The sequence below is a fragment of the Suncus etruscus genome, chromosome 20, assembly GCF_024139225.1.
Source record: "Suncus etruscus isolate mSunEtr1 chromosome 20, mSunEtr1.pri.cur, whole genome shotgun sequence".
NCBI lineage: Eukaryota > Metazoa > Chordata > Mammalia > Eulipotyphla > Soricidae > Suncus > Suncus etruscus.
In genome coordinates this window covers 6,910,977-6,931,921 of record NC_064867.1, presented here as the reverse complement: position 1 = coordinate 6,931,921, position 20,945 = coordinate 6,910,977, and the positions used below count along the sequence as shown (strand labels likewise).

The window sequence follows — 20,945 nt, the reverse complement described above, 5'->3', positions numbered from 1 at the left end:
AGAACTATGATGGCTGACACTGTCCCCTTTTTGGTTACATCAGTTTCAACTGTGTCTGAGGGTAAGATCCATGTTCTGGACAAAACCGATCCCTGCTCTATCATAAAACCAATGGTAACTGCTTTATTTATTTATTTTTCTTTTATTTTGTTTTTGTTTTTGGGCCACACCCGGCAGTGCTCAGGGATTACTCCTGGCTCTCTGCTCAGAAATAGCTCCTGGAAGGAATGAGACACAATATGGGACACCGGGATTCGAACCAATCACCTTTGGTCCTGGATCGGCTGCTTGCAAGGCAAACGCCGCTGTGCTATCTCTCCGGGCCCTATTTATTTTTCTTTTATAAATTTTTATTGTGACCAAAATGCATACAAATCTTCCACAGAATTATTTACAGTACATAGTGACAATGAATGAGGGATATTCCCACCACCAGTATTGTCCTCCCTCCAACCCTGTGCTCAGCATGTATCCCATATCTCCCTCCTTTACCCCCCAGAATACTAATGTAACTGGTCTTCACTTTATAGCTTGTTGTACATTGGGTATCTATTATGTTGTCATTGACTTTGGGTTTGGTGTTCAAGTTTAATCATTTTTTATTTTCACTACATGTTCATATGACTGGTCCTGGTATCCTTTTCTCCCCTCAACTTATGAGGCTGACTGATTCAAGGTATGTGATTTTGTTGGAGATAAAAGGGATAACAAAAAAAGAAGAAAAAATTGGTAGCAGCTACCAAAAAAAAAAAAAAAAAAAGGAAAAAATGCACCCAGAAAAAAAAATAAATAAATAAAAGTAAATCACCAAATAATAACCACAAGAGTGAAAAAGAAAGAAAAAAGAGAAGGAAAATAATATCAAATACAAACAAAAATAAAACAAAAAAAAAGAAGGAGTGCTGGAGTGGCAGGGTTTGGTGTTCCCCCCACTTTTTTTTTTTTTTTTTTGCATAGGCACAGTAAGTATTGGGGAAGAAAGGGAATTCCCGTGACCTAAGAGATTCAGGGTTTCTCCATCCTTGAAGCATACCATCATGGGAACAACCACTGGCTCCATACATACTCATTATCACATCCTAATGGCTTTTTTGTGGTGCCAAAAAACTTTCCTCTCAGTTGTGAATGAGAAAATCAGGCCACAGTAGCTAGCAATCTTGGTATTTGCGCAGGTCATAGGACAAGGTCTAGGATAGAGTCTTTAGGGTTCTAGAGGTTCTGTTCCATCATTGTTGTTGTATTCAGTCTTCTGTAACAAGTGCTCCCTGTTTTTGTTCTGTCCCTAAGACGAAGTCTAGGATATCATGGTTTCAAAGGTTCTGCTCAGTCTCTGTTGTCCAAGTTGGGCCTCTGTAATAAGAAATCTTGATTTTTGTAAGAGTCCTGGGCTACAGCCCAGGGTAGGGTTTTCCTTATTGGTCCCAAGGTAAGTTCTGTCCAGTCACAGTTGTCAAAGTCAGTTTTCTGTAGTTAGTGCTCTTATTTTTCACAGTTCAAAGGACAATACATCTTCTGATTTCCACTTAGTGTTAGGTGATGTGATAGGACAACCTGGTCTTAGGTCAAATTGTCATTTCCATGTTGTCCTCATTTTCATATCAAAATTGGCACAAGTTGGTGCCAGAGTGATGTCATATATCTCCCAATGGAGCTTAGTTCCTGGTGTTTTTGCAGGGAGTTGTATCAGTTCTACGTCTGGGCTCTGGGGTGTGGGTTTGAACTAACACTGTCCAATCTCATGGAGACTGAGTTGTATCGACATGACACATGCCCAGGATGGGAGGCACCCTTGTGTTATAAAAAGTGTGAGTTCTTATCCTTAGAAGATAAGATCTTGTTTCTGTGTCTATGGTTTTCCCCTTTTTACTGTGCCTATACAAAAACATATGGTGTCATATTGTATTTCTGGTGCTATTCTTGCTGAGGATGACAGGTTATACACACAGTCTCTATGGTCTGGTTTTGATCTGAGCTTTTATCCTAGGCAAGACGTTTTCTTGGTTTTTGTACCAAGCAGCACCAAAACTGGTGAGGATAGAGAAAATATGTATATATATAAAAAATAGAACAGATAAGTAAAACTGAGTTTAAAAAAAAGTATTTGAAGAAAAGAAGTGATGGAGGAGGCTACCTGTATGTTTAGGAATACACATCTTAAGATGCATTATTATAAAGATATTAAGCTTACATAGGCAATATAGGCTTCCCAATTAGGTCTTTTAAGATAGTCTATGGGGAGTGAAAGCCACGGCACTTTTTCATATCACAGACCTTGGTCTTTTGAGTTTGATACACGATTTGCGGCATTACAGAATCATGTAGTATCCTTGAGCTGGGGTTTTGCTGAAGCTGATTCCTGTATCATGCAACAGTCCACCATTTGATGGGGGTGAGAGGGGCCACAAAGCATGAGTAAGCAGGTGTGTTGGTTGTACTTTCTTGCTGAGGCATGAGATGGGGAACCTAGAGGGTATCTTTCATTGAGGAGCTGGATAGTGGTCTGTTGGGGCAGGAGGTCAGTCTTGGTGCCTAACAAGTTCAGAACTGAGGGTAAAGAGGGTTAAATAAGGGGAAGAAAATGGATCCGGGTTGAGAGATGAGGGAGTAGACGGGGCTCTGCTGTAGCGGGGGCAATATGTAAGAGGGGCTGTATACATAATAGAGATGAAATGTTTATGGTTTAGGCTTGGCAGTCAGAGAGGACCACTGTATAGAGTGTCATGTCCACATAAACTCCCACTTTAGAGATCTATTTGAGTGTTGTCCTCCAAATCTAGGGCATTCCATTTCCTTTCCTAGAAACAGTCAAGAATTAAGAAAAATTTTGGATGATGTTAAAAAGTATATTTGGGGGCCTGGAAGGTGGCGCTAGAGGTAAGGTGTCTGCCTTGCAAGCGCTAGCCAAGGAAGGACTGCGGTTCCATCTCCTGGCGTCCCATATGGTCCCCCCAAGCCAGGGGCGATTTCTGAGCGCATAGCCATAGCCAGTAATAACCCCTGAGTGTCAAACGGGTGTGGCTCAAAAACCAAAAAAAAAAAAAGTATATTTGTCGCTCGGGTGTGAATGCGCCCGTGCGCTTTTGAAAATGAATTTTAGTAAGAAAAGACACCACTAAATGGGGTCCAGTATGCATAGGGGAAGAGTTTCTCTCCCCCACCCTCCCCCCAGGGCCTGAATTACCAGCCCTGGCCCTGAAGGGCGGTCTGGCATGGGGGATCTCAGTCCCCTGCACTAAGTGGTCAGCACAGGGGGCCTTTGGCTAGCTGTCCCGCCCAGTGCCCCTGATATACCAGTGGAAGAGGAAGAGAAGTCCTGGCATGGGGGGTCTTCTGAGCCCAGCTCCAGCCTTCCCAGTTTGTGTATGCATAAAGGAGGAGTTTGTTTCCCCCTCCCTCCCCCCCCCCCAAGGCCCAAGTTACCAGCCCTGGCCCTGAAGGCCAGTCTTGTGTGGTGGGGGAATCTCAGTCCCCTGCACTAAGTGGTCAGCACAGGGGGCCTGTGGCTAGCTGTCCTGCTCAGTGCCCCTGATATACCAGTGGAAGAGGAAGAGAAGTCCTGGCATGTGGGTCTTCTGAGCCCAGCTGCATCCTTTCCAGTTTGTCTCCCCCTCCCTCCCCCCAAGGCCCAAGTTACCAGCCCTGTCCCTGAAGGGCGGTCTGGCGTGGGGGGAATCTCAGTCCCCTGTACTAAGTGGTCAGCACAGGGGGCCTGTGGCTAGCTGTCCTGCCCAGTGCCCCTGATAGACCAGTGGAAGAGGAAGAGAAGTCCTGGCATGTGGGTCTTCTGAGAGCAGCTCCAGCCTTCCCAGTTTGTGTATGCATAAAGGAGGAGTTTGTTTCCCCCTCCCTCCCCCCAAGGCCCAAGTTACCAGCCCTGGCCCTGAAGGCCAGTCTTGTGTGTGGGGGGAATCTCAGTCCCCTGCACTAAGTGGTCAGCCCAGGGGGCCTGTGGCTAGCTGTCCCGCCCAGTGCCCCTGATATACCAGTGGAAGAGGAAGAGAAGTCCTGGCATGGGGGTCTTCTGAGAGCAGTTCCAGCCTTCCCAGTTTGTGTGTGCATAGGGGAAGAGTTTCTCCCCACGCCCCCTCCCCCCAGGCCCCAGTTACCAGGCCCAAGAACTTGGGCATGCGGAGGCCAACCCTGGTGTTGGGAATGCCCCTCGATCTTTGTCACTAGGTACCGTAAATAATTCTGTGAAAGACTGGTCATGCAATTTAAATAATCACAATTTATTTCAAAACAAGTGACTGGTGTCTCTGCGCTGGCTGTTATTGGATTGGGTTTGGAGACTCCGATGGAGCCCTTCAGGCGGCCTAGGCGAGTCGTCGCCTTTTGCAGGGAGGGCCCGTCTCCTCCGCCTCCACGGACCTTCTCCTTTAGCGCAGCGGTCGGGCCCGACCCGGGATCGGGGCCGGAGCCGGGGCCGGGGCCGGAGCAGGGGCCGGGGCCGGAGCAGGGGCCGGGGCCGGGGCAGGGGCCGGTGTTGGGGCCAGGTCCGGGTCCGGGTCCGGGCTGTCACCAGGGCCCGCTGCAGGCTCGCTGCCCACCTCCTCCACCCGGAACTCCAGGAGGGTGGACCCCACCCGGAGCCGGGTGGAAGGAGGCGGCAGCAGCCACCTGTAGCCCCGCTGGGGAGCGGCTGCGTCCGGGGCCGGTGGAGAGGGCGGGCGCCGCGTCCCCGACGGTCCTGGTCCTGGTCCTGGTCCTGGCGCAGCGGCCGACGGAGCCTGCCCGGACCCTCCGGGCTCCTCCTGCCCGGCCTGCGATGGTGTCTGCCTGGGCGGCGTGGGCCAGCGGAGGAGGGGCTCCAGGTAGAGGCGCTGGGCCCGCACCTCATCTGGATTCGGCGGCCGCACTCGGGGCTGCCGCCCAAATAGCCGGCGCAGCAGGCTGAGCCGGCGCCGCACGGGCCGACGCGTCCTCTGCCTGGTCCTCCCGCAAGGCCGGTGCCGCCAGAGCCAGCGGAAGGGCCTCAAGAGGTCCAGGGAGCCGTCCCGGGAAGGGCGCCGCCGTCGTGGCCGGACACTCTCGTCCGACTCACGACGGCGGCACAGCAGCACATCGAGAACAGAGTTCAGCAGATTCCCCATTATACCAATGAGGTTCAGGACCCCAGCTCCGCTCGGCCTATATAAGCGGACAGGGATTGTGACATCCCTGAGCATGTCAGAGAGCAAGGCCGCGGGGGCCCCCAAAGCTGTCACAAGGGGCCCAGAGACACGTCCAGGCATGAGGTCAGCAGCTGGACTTGGGTGGCCCCAAAGGCCAGCCTCCCTGACTCCACTGGGCCCTGCACAGACAGGGTGGCCCTCCAGAGCACACTGGAATAGCACCTGGAAAGGGGCTTCAGCCTCCAGTCTGGGCCGCAAAGTCCTCGCCCCGGGGCCTGGTGCTGACACTGGCCCCCAACAGGCCCCGCAAGTTCCAAAGTCCCACCTGCTAAGGAGGGTGCAGCGCCCCCCCCCCCCCAGGCCCCAATGGGAAATCTGTAAGGTTTGTACAGTGTGTCCAAGGCACCCAGTTTTCCAGGAAGCAACAATAGGCCCAGACTTGACAGGTTCTCTCCGCTCCTTTCTAACTGATTTTGAAACACCCAACACATGCATTCCCATCTTCAACGATTGCCCTGTTCAGTTAAGGGCTAGTCAGGTTAGGCATCTACTCTGTGTTAGATATCCGACTCTTCTCCAGGCTGTGGGATTGCTCACACACATCACTTACTGTCTGGAATTACAGCAGGCCAGTCAAACAAAGTTGGGGCGGGGTGGGGGGGTGGATGAGAGACAGTACTGTGACTAAGATGCTTGCCTTACCCCCAGCCAACTTGGATTCAACCCCTGGCACCTTACAGGGTCCGCTGGCCCTGTCAGGAGTCAGCCAGAGTGCAGAACCAGGAGTAAGCCCTGAGCATCAATGGATGCTACCCATAACCGAACAAAAATAGAGAGTGCAAGATTATTGTTATTGGCACACTGGCTAGATGACATTTTCACAGGATATGATTGGCAGCTACATCGGACTCATTATAGTCTTGTACATCTTGTCTATTAGATTTATTTCATTGGGATCTTCTCTCGTCTGGCTTTGGCTTTGTAGAAAGGCACATGACATGGAGAAGTTGTGGATTCGAGAATCAAACTAAGGGCCCGGAGAGATAGCACAGCGGCGTTTGCCTTGCAGGCAGCCGATCCAGGACCAAAGGTGGTTGGTTCGAATCCCGGTGTCCCATATGGTCCCCCATGCCTGCCAGGAGCTATTTCTGAGCAAACAGCCAGGAGTAACTCCTGAGCACTGCTGAGTGTGACCCAAAAACAAAACAAACAAACAAACAAAAAAAGAATCCAGTGAAATCGTTTTTCTTTTTTTTTGTTTGTTTGTTTTTGGGTCACACCCGGCAGCTCAGGGGTTACTCCTGGCTCCATGCTCAGAAATCGCTCCTGGTAGGCTCAGGGGACCACATGGGATGCCGGGATTCAAACCAATGTCTTTCTGCATGAAAGGCAAATGCCTTACCACCATGCTATCTCTCCAGCCCCCAACATCATTTTTCTTTTCTCTCTCTGTTGTGCTCAAGTCATAATTATTGGCTGGATATGTGTGGTCTCTGGAGGAAAAACAAATTAAACACCTATTGCTTTTGTTCACTTTTTTCTTTTGGCTACACTCAGTGGCACTCGGAGGTTACTTTTGGCTCTGTGCTCAGAAATCACTCCTGGCAAGCTCCAGGACCATATGGAATGCCAGGATTAGAATCACCATCGGTCCTGGATCGGCTGTGTGCAAGGCAAATGCCCCACCGCTGTGCTATTTCTCCGGCCCTAATAGAGGTTTATTTATTTTTAATTCAATATCCTCCCAAGTAATTCATTCCTGCAAACTATTTATCTCATAACCTATCGTTGTATTCTTCATATAAAACATTGTACTAAACAGCTTTAGAAAGCTTTAAAGGGGCCGGGCGGTGGCGCTGGAGGTAAGGTGCCTGCCTTGCCTGCGCTAGCCTAGGACGGACCGCGGTTCGATCCCCCGGCGTCCCATATGGTCCCCCAAGAAGCCAGGAGCGACTTCTGAGCGCATAGCCAGGAGTAACCCCTGAGCGTCACAGGGTGTGGCCCAAAAATCAAAAAAAAAAAAAAAAAAAAAAAAAAAAAAAAAAAAGAAAGCTTTAAAGGTAAAAAAGTCTTGGCTTGAATTTTGGAGGTCCTGAAATACTTATTAGGCTGGAGAATATTGACAGATTCATAGGGAGTCCAGTAAGCCCTTTGGACATCTCTGATTTCCCTCAGTCATTAGTCTGCCTCACTCCACTCACTACCTTTCCTCCAACTAACCCAAGTTTGATCACTGTAGCAACTGCAATTTAGGGTTTTTGCCTAAAGGAAGACTACAGATTTATATATTCTGCAGTCAACCCTTCTAAACACAACGAACGCTTTTTTTGTTGTTGTTTTGTTTTGGTTTGGTTTGGTTTGGTTTGGGGTCATACCCAGCAGCACTCAGGGGTTACTCCTGGCTCTATGCTCAGAAATCGCTCCTGGCAGGCTCAAGGGACCACCATATAGGCCGCCGGGATTTGAACCAACCACCAACCTTCTGCATGCTAGGCAAATGCCTTACCTCCATGCCATCTCTCTGGCCCCAACACAAAGAACTCTTAAAGTAATCTTCTTTTTTTTTTTTTTTTTTTTGGTTTTTGGGCCACACCCAGCGATGCTCAGGGGTTACTCCTGGCTGTCTGCTCAGAAATAGCTCCTGGCAGGCACGGGGGACCATATGGGACACCGGGATTCGAACCAACCACCTTTGGTCCTGAATCGGCTGCTTGCACGGCAAACACCGCTGTGCTATCTCTCCGGGCCCTCTTAAAGTAATCTTAATCGAAGAGGTAGCTCATCGAGCTGCATGCATTCTTTGCTCCAGGATGCCAAGACATGCCAGGTTCTTTCCCATCACTGATGGGAATAATCCCCAAGCACCACTTGTTTGGCACTGAAACAACAACAAATAATTAAAGTTATTCATCGATATTATAAGATGGAAAAACATATTTGGAGATAAAAGTTAGCAAATTAAACACATACGCTCTGGTAACAACTCTGATGTCTCAAACAGAAACTGATTTTCTTCTCCAGAAATTTGGTCATTATCACTACAGAAAATCTGACTGACAGGAGGTTGGCAGGCAGAAAACAACTGGTTTTGCTGGTAGTTGAATCATCAAATCATCAAGTCATCGGACAATATGTGGGTGGAAACAACAGTCATAACAGGCAGAATCCCAGATCACAGTTAGGTTGTTGTATCTCTGACCTGTCAGCGGAGCAATCTAGTTCTTCTAAAGTCACTGGAAAATCCAAACCAAGAGAATAAGAGGGCCAGAGAGGGGCCAGAGAGATAGCATGGAGGGAGGGCATTTGCCTTGCATGCAGAAGGACAGTGGTTCAAATCCCGGCATCCCATATGGTCCCCTGAACCTGCCAGGAGCAGTTTCTGATTTCTGAGAATAGAGCCCGGAGTAAGTAACCCTTGAGCTCCACCGGGTGTGACCCAAAATCCAAAAAACTAAAACAAAACAAAACAAAAAAAAGAGGGCCAGAGAGATAGTAGAATGCTTAAGGCATTTCAAGTCACATCTCCAGGATCCCCTAAGCCACCAGGGGTGATTTCTGAACTCAGTCCCCAGTGATGACTGGTGCTCAAAACAGCCAAAAAAGAAAAAAGAAAAGAAAAGGAACTATTTGTAGATGTTTAAGATTAGAAAGTTGAGGACCATCAGAATCAGGAAATGGGGCACCTGAATCCAAAGAAAATGATTTTGTGGGGCTGGGGCGATAGCACAGCATTTGCCTTGCAAGCAACTGACTTGGGTTTGATCCCAAGCAATCTATATGGAACCATATCCAATATCCCATCTCATAGGGTCCCCTGAGCCTGCCAGGAGTACTTTGTAAGTGCAAAGCCAAGAGTAACCCCTGAGTACTATTGGGTATGTCTGTCCTCTCCACTCCCCCCCCCCAAAAAACAGCCAAGTGTTTTGTGTGTGTGTGAAGACTTGGTTGATAGCTCAAAGACAAAACTCGTTTTTATTTTAACCTAACATATGTTTTGCAAGCAAAAGGCTCCAAGTTCGATCCCCAGCTCTGTAGCACTTGATCCCTGAGCTGTAAATAGTCCAGATGGCTGCCTATGATACAAACCCAAGAAAATGTTTCTATGTCTGTAGAAGAAAATTGACTGGAGCCTACATGCACTGTAATTATTTTCTTCCAAGAAGGATCTGTGACAAAGGTATCACATGGGCTTCATAATAGAAAGAGTCTATGAAAGACACTTTAACATGTGAGGATGTGGCAGCTAATGAGAAAGTGACCTCTTTACGGTTCCAAACGTGACCTCATTTTGTCCTGGGGCAGCTCAAGTGTAGCTGGCAGAGCTAAAGAACCAGGAATCCTGGGAGCACGCCCACTAGGAGGCTGTTGGTGAACTTCAGACTTGTGCAAACACAGCCGGGGCCTTCCTGGGAAGGGAGAAGAGCCAAAAACAGTGCTCAGTTCCCACTGTACATGGACCTTTCCAACAGATGTGGTTCTGATTATGGCATTTATGACCAGGAACACTAAGTCACCCAACGCTCTTTGTTATAACATCTGGAGCAGGCTGGTTTTCCTGATGAGGACACTAAACCCCAGAAAGGTTAAGAACTTGCCGAAGGCTACCCAGGACACAGAGGGCAGAGATTCAAACTCAGTTCGGTTTGAGCCCAAACCTCAGACTTGGCTGCTAGGAGATGCATGGAAAGCCAGTTTGCTGTCTCTCAAAGGAGCAGGAAGGCGAGTGTCGGATGTTCTTCACTCACCATGTTCCTGAGCAGCCTTTCCTGACTGTGGGGTCCCTCTGGAGCCTCAGCATCTTCTGTGACTCAGACGCACTTCAGATCTATTGCCTCTTAAGTTGGAAAACGGATTGCCTTCCTCACTGGAGCACATCCTAGAAGCTTCTAAGATGGTTTAGTGGTAGAGCACTTGCCTTGCATGAGTTGAGGCCCTGGGTTTGACCCCTAGGTGTAAATGAGAGAAATAAATGAAGTATGATTTTGGGGTCATACCTAGCTAAGCTCAGCACTTATCCTGACTCTGAGCTCAGGAATTCCTCCTGGTGGGGGCTCAGGGGGCCACATATCATGCTATCATCAAATCAGTGAGCTTTAATTCCTACTACTGATATTTCTCTAGCCCTATGAAGCATTTTCTTGCTTTCATTCTCCTTCCTTCCTTCCTTCCTTCCTTCCTTCCTTCCTTCCTTCCTTCCTTCCTTCCTTCCTTCCTTCCTTCCTTCTCCTTCCTTCCTTTTCCTTCCTTCCTTCCTTCCTTCCTTTTCCTTCCTTTCTTTTCCTTCCTTCCTTCCTTCCTTCCTGCCTTCCTTCCTTCCTCCTACCTTCCTTCCTTCCTTCCTTTTCCTTCCTTCCTTCCTTCCTTCCTTTTCCTTCCTTTCTTTTCCTTCCTTCCTTCCTCCTTCCTTCCTTCCTTCCTTCCTCCTTCTTCCTTCCTTTCTTCTTCCTTCCTTCCTTCCTTCCTTCCTTCCTATCCTTCCTTCCTTTCCTTCTTCTTCCTTCCTTCTTCCTTCCTTCCTTCCTTCCTTCCTTTCCTTCCTTTTCCTTCCTTTCTTTCCTTCTTCCTCCTTCCTTCCTTCCTTCTTCCTTCTTCCTTCCTTCCTTCCTTCCTTCCTTTCCTCCTTCCTTCCCTCCCTCCCTCCTCCTTCCCTCCTTCCTTCCCTCCCTCCTTCCTTCCTTCCCTCCTTCCTTCCTCCTTCCTTCCTTCCTCCTTCCTTCCTTCCTTCCTTCCTTCCTTCCTTCCTTCCTTCCTTCCTTCCTTCCTTCCTTCCTTCCTTCCTTCCTTCCTTCCTTCCTTCCTTCCTTTCTTCCTTTTTCAGTGATGTTTAGGACTGACTCCTGAACGAATAGTAAGTTACAACTGGAAACCAGGTTCAAAGGTAAAAACTCTCATGGATACAGGGAAAACTGGTTGTAAATGATCATTCTGAACAAGAATAGGATACTGAAAAGAGGTGAAGTGATATGCATATCTTTTCAATAACAATATTGCTAACCAATATCTACAGGGAGAGAGAGAGACAGAGAGAGAGAGAGAGAGAGAGAGAGAGAGAGAGAGAGAGAGAGAGGAGAGAGAGAGAGAATGTCTGCTACAGAGCCAAGCAGTTGGTGGGTGAGAGAAACACTGGAGTAATTGGTGGCAGGAAATGTGCTGTGCACACTGGTAAAGGATGTTATATGTTGTATGACTGACAACCATGAACAACACTGTAACTGGAAAACCACTGTATTATGTACATTGCGTTTCAATAAACTTATTTAAAAAATAAAAAGTAGGTTATTAATACCCAAAGACAATAGTAAAATGTCTGCCACCAATGGCAGATGGGAGAAAGCAGAGGTAGAATGGGAGGAAAACTGGGAACATTGGTGGTGGAAAATGGGCATTGATGCAAGGTGGGTGTTGGCCATTGTGTGACTGCAAATCAACCATGGACAAACTTGGAACTATCTCACTGTAATTCAGTTTGGTAAGTACTTTTAAAAAGAGAGGGGAAGGGGGAATCTGGGACATTGGTGGCAGGAAATGTGCACTGGTGAAGGGTGTTGTACACTCTATAAGATTGAAACTCAATCATATAACTTTGTAACTTGGAAAAAAGAAAATAAATTATGAAAACCTTGGAAAACCATGGTGTTTAAATGAAGTCATTTTTTTGTTTGTTTTTGTTTTGGGGCCACACCCAGTGGTGCTCAGGGGTTACTCTTGGCTGTCTGCTCAGAAATAGCTCCTGGCAGGCTCAAGGGACCATATGGGACACAGGGATTCGAACCTTTGGTCCTGGATCGGCTGCTTGCAAGGCAAACACCGCTGTGCTATCTCTCCGGGCCCTAAATGAAGTCATTTTTATAATTAAAGTTTTTCATTTATCTGTTAAAATGAAAATTTTCCATTTTAAAAATTAAAATTAAAAATATGCATTATGAATAAGTTATTCAAATTATTTTAAAACCGAAAGTCTGACTTTACCTGCTTGGTGCTATTTAAAACCAACATAATTCTTATTCAGAGATACCTCTTCAGAAGCCATTTTGTTTGGTCACACGTCCCTCGCTTCTCTAAACTGAAACAAATTTAGAAGAACTATGATGGCTGACACTGTCCCCTTTTTGGTTACATCAGTTTCAACTGTGTCTGAGGGTAAGATCCATGTTCTGGACAAAACCGATCCCTGCTCTATCATAAAACCAATGGTAACTGCTTTATTTATTTATTTATTTTTCTTTTATTTTGTTTTTGTTTTTGGGCCACACCCGGCAGTGCTCAGGGATTACTCCTGGCTCTCTGCTCAGAAATAGCTCCTGGAAGGAATGAGAGACAATATGGGACACCGGGATTCGAACCAATCACCTTTGGTCCTGGATCGGCTGCTTGCAAGGCAAACGCCGCTGTGCTATCTCTCCGGGCCCTATTTATTTTTCTTTTATAAATTTTTATTGTGACCAAAATGCATACAAATCTTCCACAGAATTATTTACAGTACATAGTGACAATGAATGAGGGATATTCCCACCACCAGTATTGTCCTCCCTCCAACCCTGTGCTCAGCATGTATCCCATATCTCCCTCCTTTACCCCCCAGAATACTAATGTAACTGGTCTTCACTTTATAGCTTGTTGTACATTGGGTATCTATTATTTTGTCATTGACTTTGGGTTTGGTGTTCAAGTTTAATCATTTTTTATTTTCACTACATGTTCATATGACTGGTCCTGGTATCCTTTTCTCCCCTCAACTTATGAGGCTGACTGATTCAAGGTATGTGATTTTGTTGGAGATAAAAGGGATAAGAAAAAAAGAAGAAAAAATTGGTAGCAGCTACCAAAAAAAAAAAAAAAGGAAAAAAATGCACCCAGAAAAAAATAAATAAATAAAAGTAAATCACCAAATAATAACCACAAGAGTGAAAAAGAAAGAAAAAAGAGAAGGAAAATAATATCAAAAACAAACAAAAATAAAACAAAAAAAAAGAAGGAGTGCTGGAGTGGCAGGGTTTGGTGTTCCCCCCACTTTTTTTTTTTTTTTTTTTTTTTGCATAGGCACAGTAAGTATTGGGGAAGAAAGGGAATTCCCGTGACCTAAGAGATTCAGGGTTTCTCCATCCTTGAAGCATACCATCATGGGAACAACCACTGGCTCCATACATACTCATTATCACATCCTAATGGCTTTTTTGTGGTGCCAAAAAACTTTCCTCTCAGTTGTGAATGAGAAAATCAGGCCACAGTAGCTAGCAATCTTGGTATTTGCGCAGGTCATAGGACAAGGTCTAGGATAGAGTCTTTAGGGTTCTAGAGGTTCTGTTCCATCATTGTTGTTGTATTCAGTCTTCTGTAACAAGTGCTCCCTGTTTTTGTTCTGTCCCTAAGACGAAGTCTAGGATATCATGGTTTCAAAGGTTCTGCTCAGTCTCTGTTGTCCAAGTTGGGCCTCTGTAATAAGAAATCTTGATTTTTGTAAGAGTCCTGGGCTACAGCCCAGGGTAGGGTTTTCCTTATTGGTCCCAAGGTAAGTTCTGTCCAGTCACAGTTGTCAAAGTCAGTTTTCTGTAGTTAGTGCTCTTATTTTTTCACAGTTCAAAGGACAATACATCTTCTGATTTCCACTTAGTGTTAGGTGATGTGATAGGACAACCTGGTCTTAGGTCAAATTGTCATTTCCATGTTGTCCTCATTTTCATATCAAAATTGGCACAAGTTGGTGCCAGAGTGATGTCATATATCTCCCAATGGAGCTTAGTTCCTGGTGTTTTTGCAGGGAGTTGTATCAGTTCTACGTCTGGGCTCTGGGGTGTGGGTTTGAACTAACACTGTCCAATCTCATGGAGACTGAGTTGTATCGACATGACACATGCCCAGGATGGGAGGCACCCTTGTGTTATAAAAAGTGTGAGTTCTTATCCTTAGAAGATAAGATCTTGTTTCTGTGTCTATGGTTTTCCCCTTTTTACTGTGCCTATACAAAAACATATGGTGTCATATTGTATTTCTGGTGCTATTCTGGCTGAGGATGACAGGCTATACACACAGTCTCTATGGTCTGGTTTCGATCTGAGCTTTTATCCTAGGCAAGACGTTTTCTTGGTTTTTGTACCAAGCAGCACCAAAACTGGTGAGGATAGAGAAAATATGTATATATATAAAAAATAGAACAGATAAGTAAAACTGAGTTTAAAAAAAAGTATTTGAAGAAAAGAAGTGATGGAGGAGGCTACCTGTATGTTTAGGAATACACATCTTAAGATGCATTATTATAAAGATATTAAGCTTACATAGGCAATATAGGCCTCCCAATTAGGTCTTTTAAGATAGTCTATGGTGAGTGAAAGCCACGGCACTTTTTCATATCACAGACCTTGGTCTTTTGAGTTTGATACACGATTTGCGGCATTACAGAATCATGTAGTATCCTTGAGCTGGGGTTTTGCTGAAGCTGATTCCTGTATCATGCAACAGTCCACCATTTGATGGGGGTGAGAGGGGCCACAAAGCATGAGTCAGCAGGTGTGTTGGTTGTACTTTCTTGCTGAGGCACGAGATGGGGAACCTAGAGGGTGTCTTTCATTGAGGAGCTGGATAGTGGTCTGTTGGGGCAGGAGGTCAGTCTTGGTGCCTAACAAGTTCAGAACTGAGGGTAAAGAGGGTTAAATAAGGGGAAGAAAATGGATCCGTGTTGGGAGATGAGGGAGTAGAAGGGGCTCTGGTGTAGCGGGGGCAATATGTAAGAGGGGCTGTATACATAATAGAGATGAAATGTTTATGGTTTAGGCTTGGCAGTCAGAGAGGACCACTGTATAGAGTGTCACGTCCACATAAACTCCGACTTTAGAGATCCATTTGAGTGTTGTCCTCCAAATCTAGGGCATTCCATTCCCTTTCCTAGAAACAGTCAAGAATTAAGAAAATTTTTGGATGATGTTAAAAAGTATATTTGGGGGCCGGGAAGGTTGCGCTAGAGGTAAGGTGTCTGCCTTGCAAGCGCTAGCCAAGGAAGGACTGCGGTTTGATCTCCTGGCGTCCCATATGGTCCCCCCAAGCCAGGTGTGATTTCTGAGCGCATAGCCATAGCCAGGAATAATCCCTGAGTGTCGAACGGGTGTGGCCCAAAAACCAAAAAAAAAAAAAAGTATATTTGTCGCTGGGGTGCGAATGAGCCCGTGCGCTTTTGAAAATGAATATTAGAAAGAAAAGACACCACTAAATGGGGTCCAGTATGCATAGAGGAAGAGTTTCTATCCCCCACCCTCCCCCCAGGGGCTGAGTTACCAGCCCTGGGCCTGAAGGGCGTCTGGCATGGGGGATCTCAGTCCCCTGCACTAAGTGGTCAGCCCAGGGGGCCTGTGGCTAGCTGTACTGCTCAGTGCCCCTGATATACCAGTGGAAGAGGAAGAGAAGTCCTGGCATGTGGGTCTTCTGAGCCCAGCTGCTGCCTTTCCAGATTGTGTATGCCTAAGGGAGGAGTTTATCTCCCCCTCCCTCCCCCCAAGGCCCAAGTTATCAGCCCTGGTCCTGAAGGGCGGTCTGGCATGGGGGATCTCAGTCCCCTGCACTAAGTGGTCAGCCCAGGGGGCCTTTGGCTAGCTGTCCTGCCCAGTGCCCCTGATATTCCAGTGGAAGAGGAAGAGAAGTCCTGGCATGGGGGGTCTTCTGAGAGCAGCTCCAGCCTTCCCAGTTTGTGTGTGCATAGGGGAAGAGTTTCTCCCCCACGCCACCTCCCCCCGGGCCCCAGTTACCAGGAATGGCGTGGCGAGATCTCAGTCCCCTGTACTAAGTGGTCAGCACAGGGGGCCTGTGGCTAGCTGTCCTGCCCAGTGCCCCTGATATACCAGTGGAAGAGGAAGAGAAGTCCTGGCATGGGGGGTCTTCTGAGAGCAGCTCCAGCCTTCCCAGTTTGTGTGTGCATAAAGGAGGAGTTTGTTTCCCCCTCCCTCCCCCCAAGGCCCAAGTTACCAGCCCTGGCCCTGAAGGCCAGTCTTGTGGGGGGGGGGGGATCTCAGTCCCCTGCACTAAGTGGTCAGCACAGGGGGCCTGTGGCTAGCTGTCCTGCCCAGTGCCCCTGATATTCCAGTGGAAGAGGAAGAGAAGTCCTGGCATGGGGGTCTTCTGAGAGCAGTTCCAGCCTTCCCAGTTTGTGTGTGCATAGGGGAAGAGTTTCTCCCCACGCCCCCTCCCCCCAGGCCCCAGTTACCAGGCCCGGGAACTTGGGCATGCAGAGGCCAACCCTGGTATTGGGAATGCCCCTCGATCCTTGTCACTAGGTACCGTAAATAATTCTGTGAAAGACTGGTCATGCAATTTAAACAATCACCATTTATTTCAAAACAAGTGACTGGTGTCTCTGTGCTGGCTGTTATTGGATTGGGTCTGGAGACTCCGATGGAGCCCTTCAGGCGGCCTAGGCGAGTCGTCGCCTTTTGCAGGGAGGGCCAATCTCCTCCGCCTCCTGCGCCCTTTTCCTTTTGCCCCGTCGGGCCCGAGCCGGGTCCGGGTCCGGGTCCGGGTCCGGGGCAGGGTCCGGGGCAGGGTCCGGGTCCGGGTCCGGGTCCGGAGCAGGGGCCGGTGTTGGGGCCGGGGCCGGGGCCGGGGCCGGGCTGCCCCCAGGGCCCGCTGCAGGGTCGCAGCACAGCTCTTCCCCGCTGTCCCCGCGCCGGGGAGCGGCTGCGTCCGGGGCCGGTGGAGTGGGCGTGCGCCGCGTCCCCGATGGTCCTGGCGCAGACGGGGACTGTCCGGACCCTCCAGGCTCCTCCTGCCCGGCCGGCGATGGTGTCTCCGAAGCGGGCGGCTTGGGCCCGCGGACGAGGGGCGCCAGGTAGAGGCGCTGGGCCCGCAGCTCTCCCGGACATGGGACCCACACTCGGGGCCGCCGCCCAAATAGCCGGCGCAGCAGGCTGAGCTGGCGCCTCACGGGCCGACGCGCCCTCAGCCTGGCCCTCCCGCAAGGCCGGTGCCGCCAGAGCCAGCGGAAGGGCCTCAAGAGGTCCAGGGAGCCGCCCCGGGAAGGGCGCCGCCGTCGTGGCCGGACACTCTCGTCCGACTCACGACGGCGGCACAGCAGCACATCGAGAACAGAGTTCAGCAGATTCCCCATTATACCAATGAGGTTCAGGACCCCAGCTCCGCTCGGCCTATATAAGCGGACAGGGATTGTGACATCCCTGAGCATGTCAGAGAGCAAGGCCGCGTGGGCCCCCAAAGCTGTCACAAGGGGCCCAGAGACACGTCCAGGCATGAGGTCAGCAGCCTGGACTTGGGTTGCCCCAAAGGCCAGCCTCCCTGACTCCCAGACAGGGTGGCCCTCCAGAGCACACTGGAATGAGCCCCTGGAAGGGGGCTTCAGCCTCCAGTCTGGGCCGCAAAGTCCTCGCCTCGGGGCCTGGTGCTGACACTGGCCCCCAACAGCCCCCGCAAGTTCCAAAGTCCCACCTGCTAAGGAGGGTGCAGCGCCCCCCAGGCCCCAATGGGAAATCTGTAAGGTTTGTACAGTGTGTCCAAGGCACCCAGTTTTCCAGGAAGCGACAATAGGCCCAGACTTGACAGGTTCTCTCTGCTCCTTTCTAACTGATTTTGAAACACCCAACACATGCATTCCCATCTTCAACGATTGCCCTGTTCAGTTAAGGGCTAGCCAGGTTAGGCACCTACTCTGTGTTAGCTATCCGACTCTTCTCCAGGCTGTGGGATCTTTCAAACACATCACTTACTGTCTGGAATTACAGCTGGCCAGTCAAACAAATTTGGGGCGGGGTGGGGGGGTAGATGAGAGATAGTACTGTGACTAAGATGCTTGCCTTACCCCCAGCCAACTTGGATTCAACCCCTGGCACCTTGCAGGGTCCGCTGGCCCTGTCAGGAGTCAGCCTGAGTGCAGAACCAGGAGTAAGCCCTGATCATCAATGGATGTTGCCCATAACCGAACAAAAACAGAGAGTGCAAGATTATTGTTATTGGCACACTGGCTAGATGACATTTTCACAGGATATGATTGGCAGCTACATCGGACTCATTATAGTCTTGTACATCTTGTCTATTAGATTTATTTCATTGGGATCTTCTCTCGTCTGGCTTTGGCTTTGTAGAAAGGCACATGACATGGAGAAGTTGTGGATTCGAGAATCAAACTAAGGGCCTGGAGAGATAGCACAGCGGCTTTTGCCTTGCAAGCAGCCGATCCAGGACCAAAGGTGGTTGGTTCGATTCCCAGCGTCCTATATGGTCCCCCGTGCCTGCCAGGAGCAATTTCTGAGCAGACAGCCAGGAGTAACCCCTGAGCACCGCCGGGTGTGGCCCAAAAACCAAAAACCAAAAAAAAAGAAAAAAGAAAAAATCAAACTTAACCGTAAAAATACATTTTAAAGGGCCAGAGAGATAATACAACAGGTACACACAGCTGATCAGGGTTCCATCTTCTGGCCAATCTGGTATAGACCAAATATAAAAAAAAATATCACATTTTAGTTAAAAAATCTCTTTAATGCTGTACCTATACACATACAGAGTTAAATGTAGACCTTTCCTCATGCGGGTTACTGTATAGTTTATGTGAGTAAATGCAAACTCCCAATCTAAACAAATTTTGATAAATCAGAAGAGACTTTGTTCAGAACCAAGTTATTTTGAAAAAGGGAAATAGTATAAACTCTGGTAACCTCTCCATGAGAAGAAATTATTTACAGTGATAGATTTAAATAATTACTTGCTATCATTTCAGATTAATAAGGGACAATTTTATTATTTTTTCTGAACAAAAATGTCATAGTCATGCAAAGTTGGATTAGATATCTTTTTAAGTTGTGTGGGTTTTTTTTTTTGTTTGTTTGTTTTTTTTTTTTTTTTTGGTTTTTGGGTCACACCTGGCAATGGTCAGGGACTACTCCTGGCTCTATGCTTAGAAATCGTCCTGGCAGGCACTGGGGACCATATGGGATGCCGGGATTCGAACAACCGTCCTTCTGCATGGAAGGTAAACACCTTACCTCCATTTTATCTCTGCCAGCCCCTAAGTTGTGCTTTTTTTTTTATGAGATACATATGTTTATAGTTATGATTTTTATTTTGTTTTGGTGTTTTTTTTTTTGGCTATTGATTTTTGGTTTTTGGTTTTTGGGCCACACCCAGTGACAATCAGCGATTACTCCTGGCCATGTGCTCATAATAGCTCCTGGCTTGGGGGACCATATGTGCACCAGGGGATCTGTGGTCAGTCCTAGGTGTTTTTTTTTTTTTTTTAATCAAACCTAGCTTTTGTTTTAGGATTTTTTGTTTTGTTTTGTTTTAGGATTTTTTAAACTGAATCCCAACTTGTAGTTTTACATGTTTATAATCATGGTGCTTAAACAATAACTATAATAAGAAAATAAATTATTACGTTTTCTTTTTTCTTCTCTTATTTTTCTTCCTCTTTCCTTATTCTTCTTCATCCTCTTCTTTTCTTCTTCCTCCTCTTCTACTTCTTTTTCTTTCTCCTCCTCTTCATTTTCTTCTTCCTCATCTTCCCTTTTCTTTTTTTGTTTTTTCGGGCCACACCCATTTGATGCTCAGGGGTTACTTCTGTCTAAGCGCTCAGAAATTGCCCCTGGCTGGGGGGACCATATGGGACGCTGGGGATAGAACCGAGGTCCTTCCTTGGCTAGCGCTTGCAAGGCAGACGCCTTGCCTCTAGTGCCACCTCCTCGGCCCCTTCTTCCCTTGTCTTTTTTCTTCTCTTTTCCTTCCTCTTCCTCTACTTTTTCTTCTTCCCCCTCCTCTTTTCTTCTTCCTCTTCTTCCTCCTTGTCTTCTTTTTCTTCTTCCAGTTTTCTTTTTTATTCTCTTCCTTTCCTTCCTCTTTTTCTTCTTCCTCCTCTTCCTCTTCTCATACTTCCTCCAACTCTTCTTAATATTCTGTCTCTCGGTTTCTGGGACTCCAGGGATTCCTATGTTGTTTCTTTAGAATTTTTCAAAGACTTGTATTGTCATCTGTTCACATTTTTTCATGGATCACTTGCTTTATTTAAGGTTTGTTTCCAATCTTGTCTGCTGTATGAAGTGGTTTTGCATCTCTTCCTTTGGCTCAGTGACACTGTCCTTCGCTGCTGTTTCTCCCTTGGAGAGGCATTTCATTGAGGTTTTCATTTCATCTACTGAGTTTTTCAGACCTGTTATTTCCGTTTGAAGTTTTCTGCGTTCTCTCCTTGTGGTCACATGTGCGGCTCGATCTATGCTTGCTTTCAGTTCTTTGAGCATCCTACATATTGATACTCTAAACTCCTTATTCGAGAGGCTGACTAAGTGGTTGGTACTTTTCATGTCATCTTCATTCTATATGTGTGGGGTTTTTTTTGTCCCCAATTCACAATACAGACCAGGCAAAGTGCCTGGGTTGAGGTGTATCTGGGGTGCATTTACTGTACCTCCTCTTTCTATACAGTCAGTGTAAAGAACACAGCCTGTGGTAAGAATTGGGAGGCCTTATCTTTTCTTTTTATTTTTTTTTATAGGTGTGGTGTTGTCCTGCGTTGTTTCCCCATTGCAACACTTGCATAGTTGTTTCTACTATGTGATGTGCTGGGTTCATGGTTCGAAGATGCCCCCTCGAGCCCCGAGGGGCTCTCGCTTCTGGCGCCAAGCATCGGGCCGCGTGGACCTGCTCCGGGGACAGTGCCAGGCGGGGTGTTTGACTGGGGCGGTACACCTGTCAAACGGTAAGGCAGGTGTCCTAAGGCGAGCTCAGGGAGGACAGAAACCTCCCTCCCATGGAGCAGAAGGGCAAAAGCTCGCTTGATCTTGATTTTCAGTACGAATACAGACCGTGAAAGCGGGGCCTCACGATCCTTCTGTCCTTTGGGGTTCTAAGCAG

The 20,945-nt window shown here is 47.7% G+C and overlaps 1 non-coding gene across 1 annotated transcript; it reads right to left on the bottom strand.

The window, feature by feature from the left end:
- Positions 1-20,423: 20,423 nt before the first annotated feature.
- On the bottom strand, positions 20,424-20,557 carry LOC125998454 (small nucleolar RNA SNORA51). Its single transcript, XR_007492022.1, has one exon. It is a non-coding gene; the product is annotated as a small nucleolar RNA SNORA51 (small nucleolar RNA).
- Positions 20,558-20,945: the final 388 nt, after the last annotated feature.